The sequence below is a fragment of the Cornus florida genome, unplaced genomic scaffold (genome assembly GCF_030987335.1).
Source record: "Cornus florida cultivar Cherokee Brave unplaced genomic scaffold, ASM3098733v1 CherokeeBrave_3.0.0_Hap2_Chr06, whole genome shotgun sequence".
In the NCBI taxonomy this organism is placed as follows: domain Eukaryota; kingdom Viridiplantae; phylum Streptophyta; class Magnoliopsida; order Cornales; family Cornaceae; genus Cornus; species Cornus florida.
This window is the reverse complement of record NW_026775576.1, coordinates 34,705,626-34,713,648: the sequence shown is the minus strand read 5'-3', so window position 1 is coordinate 34,713,648 and position 8,023 is coordinate 34,705,626. Positions and strand designations below refer to the sequence as shown.

Genomic DNA, 8,023 nt, shown 5'->3' with positions numbered 1-8,023 from the left:
AGATGTTTAAAGTCATGCTCTATTACCTAGTGTCAAGGCTGGCTCAACCATAAGGTGAATAAGGCGGCCGCCTTAGGCCCCAATTGAAAAAAGAGGCCCCTTATTTTTTTTAGTGTATTAATTATGTTTCCTTTAATATATTAATTACCAAATAATGGAATTTATATTATATTGATGAATACAAAAACAAGTTGCGCTCCAACAAAATTTTTTTTGTTAATGTATTAATTATGTTTCATTCAATGTATTAATTATGTTTCATTCAATGTATTAATTACTAAATAAATATAACTGCTCAATACAGGTTTCTTTAAAATTGGAAAAGTTTTAACGAGTAATCTTTTAAATTATCTTGCATATCAATAACTATTCAACATTATACTATTTTCTTTTGAACTCTCACACGGTTACAAAAATAAAATCATTTTGAATAATTATTCCAACATTATATTTTTTGTTGAACTCTCTCACACATCAATTGCCTACAAAACAAAACACCATCTCTATTATATGCCAATAATTGTTACTATTTCTAAAATTAAAAATCCAAATCATGTTTTAAGTTTCCTTGAATGAAAATTATTAATATTATATTCATATATTAAACATAAGAAGGCCTAATTTTGAAATGTTGCTTTAGACCTCAAATAATATCAAGCCGCCCTGCCTAGCGTGCATCAAAGAAGAATTGATGCTTAGACTTGAGGAATGAATGATTGAGGTAAAGAAGCAGAGCTTAATTGATGGTCAGAGTCTGGACTTGGTGTAGAGACCTCTGTCGAGGCGAGCTTTAATGGTTATGCCGAATTGGCGATTATTACACCATATCACATAGTAGCCCACTGATATATACTTAGTTTTATTAATCCATTCCATCGACATCAAACATAGGGCTACAATAATTCAACGTCACAATAAAAACACGACACACTCGAAACAAAGTACTTGGACAAACAAGTCCACGATCAGTTTCAAACTATAAACAAGATACATATTAATACGCCATTAATATGCGAAGACATCAATGATTGAGCTTGTGGAAGACGACTTGAGCGCCGTATTGGGGCTGAAGAGATAACATAGTGAAAGGACCATGAGCATAGGATGGAGAAAGTTGGAACGAGAAGCGTTGCAGAATCATTGCGAGGGCCATTTTCGCCTGTAACAGAGCTAAGTTTTGTCCAGGACAAATCCTTGGTCCCATGGCAAATGGGAGGTAGAAGAATGGGTTCTTTTTTGCGTTGGAAATTCCTTCTGCAAACCTCCCTGGATTGAACTCTTCCGCGTCCTTGCCCGACATCTCCTGGTCGCGGTGAAGCAGAATCGTTGGTATCATCAGCTGCACTCCGGCTGGTATGGTCAAGTCTCCAAACTTTGCATCTTCATGTGTCACTCTGGTCACCTCAATTACAGGAGGGTACAATCTGAGAACCTCATTCAGAATCATAGTTACCTGTCAATTAATACATGAGTAATGATACTCAGACTACTGATTTGTCAAATCTATTTGTCTATCATTTGATGTCGTGAATAAGCTTAAGAGTTAGTCCCACTCACTACATCAAAGGAATAGATACCATTCTGCTAGACAAATATTGATAATTAATTTTAGTCAGATATGTCCGACTTTCGGACTCTGTAACACACTCTATCCTATGGAATCTTGAAACCTCCAACTTTGAAGAGAGAAAAATTACTAGGTCTTAGAATTTGAAGTTAAAAGCCGAAAACACTTACAATTTTTAGGTTTTGAACCCTATTAAAGTCCAGTTTTTCCTTTCAGAAGAGCTGCAAAACTTCTTCTCTGGCTTGCTCTTGCCAGTCTTGGTGCCTACATAGTAGAACACATGTCCATGCAAGCAGACTGGCGGCGGAATCTTACCCGGCGAAGTATAAGAGCTTGCACTCTGAGATGATCTCGTCAAGACCCAATCCAGCATTCTTTTTGTTTCCTTGTCTTTCTATCTCTTTGAAATTGGATTCCAATAATGTGCCCAGTAAGTCATCACCCCAAGGTTTTCCTTCCTCAACTGCCATCAATCTGTTATTGATTATTGTCCTAAACCTGTCTCTTGCTTCTTTGTCAATAGCCCTTATCTTCTGATTCCTTTTGGTAGGCAAAACATCACTACACAATCAACACACCAAAAAAAAAAAAAAAAATACAAACAGTAGTTCCCAAACAGTGACACACCCAAAGAATAAATAAATAAATAATAAAAAATAAACAAATCTGCCACGAATCAGCAAAAATGGATAGGGCCTACACAATGAAAATGTCGGTCATTTCATGATGATCTCTCATACTTTTTCTTTTTTTTGATAGGTGAAGTATGGATGAATTACTCCCTCCTTGAGTTACAATTCTTTTGAAACATTTCCAGTCGTTTTGGTAGACGGAGACGGAATTGTTAGAGCCGATGTTCCTTTTAAGGTGAATAAGTATTTTGGGTCGGATGAAATAATTAGATAATTTACTTCACAATTTTTTAAAACGATTCAGAATGAGCTTGCAATTAATTATGAAGAAAAAGAATAGAAGAAGCATCTGACTCGATCCATGGTTGTACCAGTACTTAATTTAATTACCTCCAAATCGGAATGTAAAGAGTGCGCATAAGCTCTACTATAAGCTCAATTTGATCTTTCATAAGTTCATATATCCGTTCTCCTCCAGAAATAGGACCAAATCCTACCCACGAAATCACTTGGCCGGTTAATCTACTAAAAGTCTGATATACATCAATCTCAATTGATCCATTTTTGCAGCTCTCTTCCCATTTGGTCAGATCCTCATCGTAACATGCATAAAATGCAGGCATCATATTCTACACAAAAATAATAATAATAATAATAAACTCTTAGTCAAGAAAGTATACAGTACCTTATGGCCATTTTATCCGTAATATTTCCGTCCAATGTATGGTCATTTTTTTTTTTTTTTTTTTAATTTCCTAAAGTATCAATTTTATATGTATTAAAATAAATTGAGAATTTTTATGACTATGCATTGGGTGGATAACGACGGCTATGAATGTGAGCTAATCATTTTATTAATAAAGATTATAAGAAGAATGGAAATGATGGACCTTCAACTTTTCTTGATGGAAAGAGGGATTCATAAGCTTTCTGTGTTTGGCCCATTCATGACCCTCCAAACTTCCAGTTCCACTAAGTAGCAACTTGGTCAGTTTATTGTTTACATGATGATTCTTCGGAAAGCTCTCATAGTTTGCCAGGATTTCCTTCATAATATTAGGCTCCATGATGTGGACCCTGGGCATCCGCCCAAGCCATGTGAAGGACTTCTTACCTGTGGAAGTCATAGCCATGAAATTCAATAAATAAATTAATTATATCAAATTAAATACCATATATATTATATATATATATATATATATATATATATAACGAAAACAACACGTAGCTACCACATAATGAATGTCAACTCAACTAAAATACAATATAAAAAATTAAAAAAAAACATGTCCATGGCTAGGTAGCTGGCACAAAATGAATTTCTCCAATTAAATGTGTGGTTTAATTAGTATATGTACCTGCTAAGCATGATAATTAACGTGAAATTAATATGTATATATATATACCATAGGTGTCTATAGTTTTGACGACATGGGGCAAGAGCCGGCGGACGATATCGTCGGAGATGTTGATGGGGTTGGACATGGTTTCTTTGAGCAACGTGGAGCTCTCTCTCATGTCCCCAACCATTAACCTGTAAGGGTTTCCTCTGAAACCTTGCTGTCTGAGGTGATTTTCGATCCTTTTCGGCGTCAACCACGCCCTGTTCAGGAATCTCCAAGCCCATAGAAGAAATACAATGGCATGGACTTGTACATTAGCACCTCCATTGTCAATGCTAGCCAAGAGCTTCCAGTGACACAGAGAGACACAGAGAGAAAACAGAGACCTGTATGCATGGTGTTGGAGTGATCAGGTGCAATCATTTATAGACGCTACTGGAATAATACTTCTAGCAGTGGACTGTGCTGTGCGGTGTTGGGGAGTGATTGTGCAATCATTATAGGCAATATTGCAATAAAAAATGATGTGTGGTGTTGGAGTGTGATAGGCATAATTGGAATAAAAAATATAAAAGAAACCAAAAAGATAGTCGATATGACTCATATTGCAGTCCGATTTGATATAGTGATTGCGCAGTGTTCGAGAGTGACTGTGCAATTCACTAATTCACTAATTGTATAATGTTAAATTAATGATGCACTAAATAAGTGGTAAATGCACTTGGTTAATGGAACGTGTTGGAACATGGGATAAGCTCATTCTAGGATTGTGATAAGATGTTTAAAGTCATGATCTGTTATGGTTAGGCTTGAGAAATGAATCATTGAGATAAAGAAACAGAGCTTAATTGATGATCAGACCTTTAATGGTTATGCCGAATTGGCGATTAATACACCATATCACATAGTAGTTCACTGAGATATACGTAGTTTTATTAATCCATTCCATCGACACCAAACATGGGGCTACAATAATTCAACGTCACAATAAAACACGACACACTTGAAACTAGGTACTTGGACAAACAAGTCCGCAATCAGTTTCAAGCTATAAACATGATACACATTAATACGCCATAAATTTGCGTTGACATCAACAGTTGAGCTTGTGGAAGACGACTTGAGCGCCGTGTTGGGGCTGAAGAGTTAACATAGTGAAAGCACCATGAGCATAGGATGGAGGAAGTTAATGAGAAGCGTTGCAGAATCATTGTGAGGGCCATTTTCGCCTGTAACAGAGCAAAGTTTTGTCCAATACAAATCCTTGGTCCCAGGCCAAATGGGAGGTAGAAGAATAGGCTCTTTGTTGCATTGGAAATTCCTTCTGCAAACCTCCCTGGATTGAACTCTTCCACATCCTTGCCCCACATCTCCTGGTCGCGGTGAAGCAGCATCGATGGCATCATCAGCTGCACTCCGGCTGGTATGGTTACGTCTCCTAATTTTGCCTCTTCATATGTCACTTTAGTCACCTCAATTACTGGAGGGTACAATCTCAGAACCTCGTTCAGAATCATAGTTACCTGTCAATTAATACATGAGTAATGTTATTTAAACCGATTTGTCAACTCTATTTATCTATCATTTGATGTCGTGAATAAGCGCAAGAGTTGTTCCCACTCACTACATCAAATGGATAGAAACCATTATGCTAGACAAATAGGTCTAACAAATCATTTTCTTTAATATATACATATAACCAATTTTGTCTTAGAATATTGATAATTAAGTAGTCCGAGAGTCGAATGTATTCGGCTATTTTATGTTAAGTGAAGGATAACATCATCATAAGGTCATTAAATATGATATGACATCATCTCGTGACCACATAATTTTAGTCAGATGTGTCCGACTTTCGGACTCTGTTTCACACTCTATCATATGGAATCTTGAAACCTTCAACTTTAAAAAGTAAGAAAAATCACTATGTCTTCGAATTTGAAGTAAAAAAACACTCACAATTTTTAGGTTTTGAACCCTATTAAAGTCCAGTTTTTCCTTTCCGAAGAGCTGCAAAACTTTTTCTCTGGCTTGCTCTTGCCAGTCTTGGTGCTTACATAGTAGAACACATGTCCATGTGAGCAGACTGCGGGTGGTAATCTTGCCCGGCAAAGTAGAAGAGCTTGCACTCTGAGATGATCTCGTTAAGACACAATCCAGCATTCTTTTTGTTTCCTTGTCTTTCTGTCTCTTTGAAATTGGATTCCAATAATGTGCCCCGTAAGTCATCACCACAAGGTTTTCCTTCCTTAATTGCCATCAAGCTGCTATTGATTATTGTCCTAAACCTGTGCCTTATTTCTTTGTCAATAGCCCTCATCTTTTGATCATCCTACTTTGAAATAAACTAAAAGAGCGGAGAAGTCCTCCAACTGCGAATCCTCAACCTTGAGACTTGAATTTCTAATAACCTAAAAGATAAAAATAAGTGGGTCAAACCCACGAGTAAGTTCTCTCTACTAGGCCTCTGAAAATCAATAAGCAGATCATTTCTGATCAAAACCAAACCTAATAAAGTTTTTATCTTTAATAAACAATGATACACATATATATAAATAATTATATATAAATAAAACAGTCACATCTATTACTAGGTTCATTAATTTCAAAACCATTATCAATGATTAAATAATAATCATACCTAGACCAATCCACCATTTCTTTTAAAGAAAAGTTCCTTAATCTCAATCCCATCCCAGACAATTAATTAATCATTTAAACAATAAACTATATTTAAAGGAATATTCCATTAATCCAATACCAAATAATAATTTTAATTATTTAAATCACACAGCCAATATATAGGCTTTGACAAATCATCTATGTCTCCACCAATATTATTTTATTAATATATATAAAATAATACAATAACTTGTAAGTATTAGATTATTCTAATTTAAGAACATCTAATCTTAATCCAACAACAACAGATGCAATTTAAACAGCTAATACGCATAGCCATTAACTTATACTTTGACAAATCAATCATGCCATTATAAATATATTTATTTATATATTGGCAACTCAATCATGCCTCCTTAAACATATATATTTATATTTTTAATTAGTAACTCATCTATATTTCCTATGTATGTGTTTTATTCATACAAATATTTAGGCCATATATTTAAGCCTTTGACAACTCATCCATGCCTACAATTCAACCATGTACCAACTTTAAACTTAACGATGAACTAAATCACACACAGACATCTCATGCATTTTGTGACGGGCACAAGTTTTTCAACCCGGTGCGTCAGTGATGAACCGAAAGATGACCCGATAACGGATCCGAAATACGGAAGCAAAAGAGAAACAATAGTCTCTAGAGATACAACATGACTCTAAGACGCCAATGTGACCCTTAACGAGGTCACGGAACCCAAAGGAATCAAATGCGGAAGCAACGTTTCAAAAACGAACAAGAATGAACCTAGAGGCAAAAATGTAATTTCCAGCCTAAAAGTGGGTGCCACCGAGCATACCATTGGAAAGACAATGAAAAATCAATAAATTTAGACTAAAAAATCGTTTGATTCGGAGTCTAGATGAAGAAGATATGGCTTACGGAAGAAGAAGCGACAAAACGGTCAAAAAGGAGACAACCAAGAACATCTAACCGGTTAGGAGACTGCCCGTGCACATGTAACCGGTTACGAAACCCCTCGTAACCGTTTACATGTGAAGGAGGCAGAATGGGTAGCCCAAAAACCTGGCAGCAAGGGTTTTTCCGGGAAAAATGGAAATTTGAGGGCCAATATGACATTTTATGGAAAAACACAAAAAAGAAACCCCCCCCAAAAATCACATTTTCTAAGTGACCATGTGAAGAATGGAAATTATTTCCCAAAGGAAATTCCCAAAATACCCTTAGGTCAGAATATGCAACAAAAGTGAAAAATGAGTCCGTATGAGGCTCATTTCACCGAAGAAGAAGTTTTGCCCGAAAACGACCATGCACGCAAATGTAACTTACCTAATACGATGTGCTACAATGGTCCATGGCCCAAAAATATGGCCGAAGCAAAATATGACCCCCCAACGGCCAAAATGCCAAAAATGAAGTTTGGAATGAAAACTTGAAACCTAAAATCATGAAATGGTTTCGAATTGCCGTTTGGCCCTTGGCCACACTTCATGCATGTCTAATGAATGCTAATGGAAGAAGTTCATATACAATGCATGCTCCGGTGCAAAATAGCATACTAAAACGCATGGTTTTCCATATGTTCTCATTGAAAGCAAAAATTAACATCCATGACATAAATGTAATTTCAAAAGGAGTTTGGCCATTGGCCTCATGTCATATACATAAAATGAGAATCAAAAAGTGTGCTTAGGCACACATTACAAGTCTGGAAGCAAATATAGACATTTGACATATAAGGTTACAAATGGCTTTCCAAGCCAACCTTCACAAGAATTGAACCCTTCAAGTTCCCAAATCATCCAAGCATGTTGAGAATCTCTAACCTTGAATC

General features: G+C 36.1%; 1 pseudogene; it reads right to left on the bottom strand.

Moving 5' to 3' along the window:
- Positions 1-1,021: 1,021 nt before the first annotated feature.
- On the bottom strand, positions 1,022-5,771 carry LOC132313940 (secologanin synthase 1-like; annotated as a pseudogene).
- Positions 5,772-8,023: the final 2,252 nt, after the last annotated feature.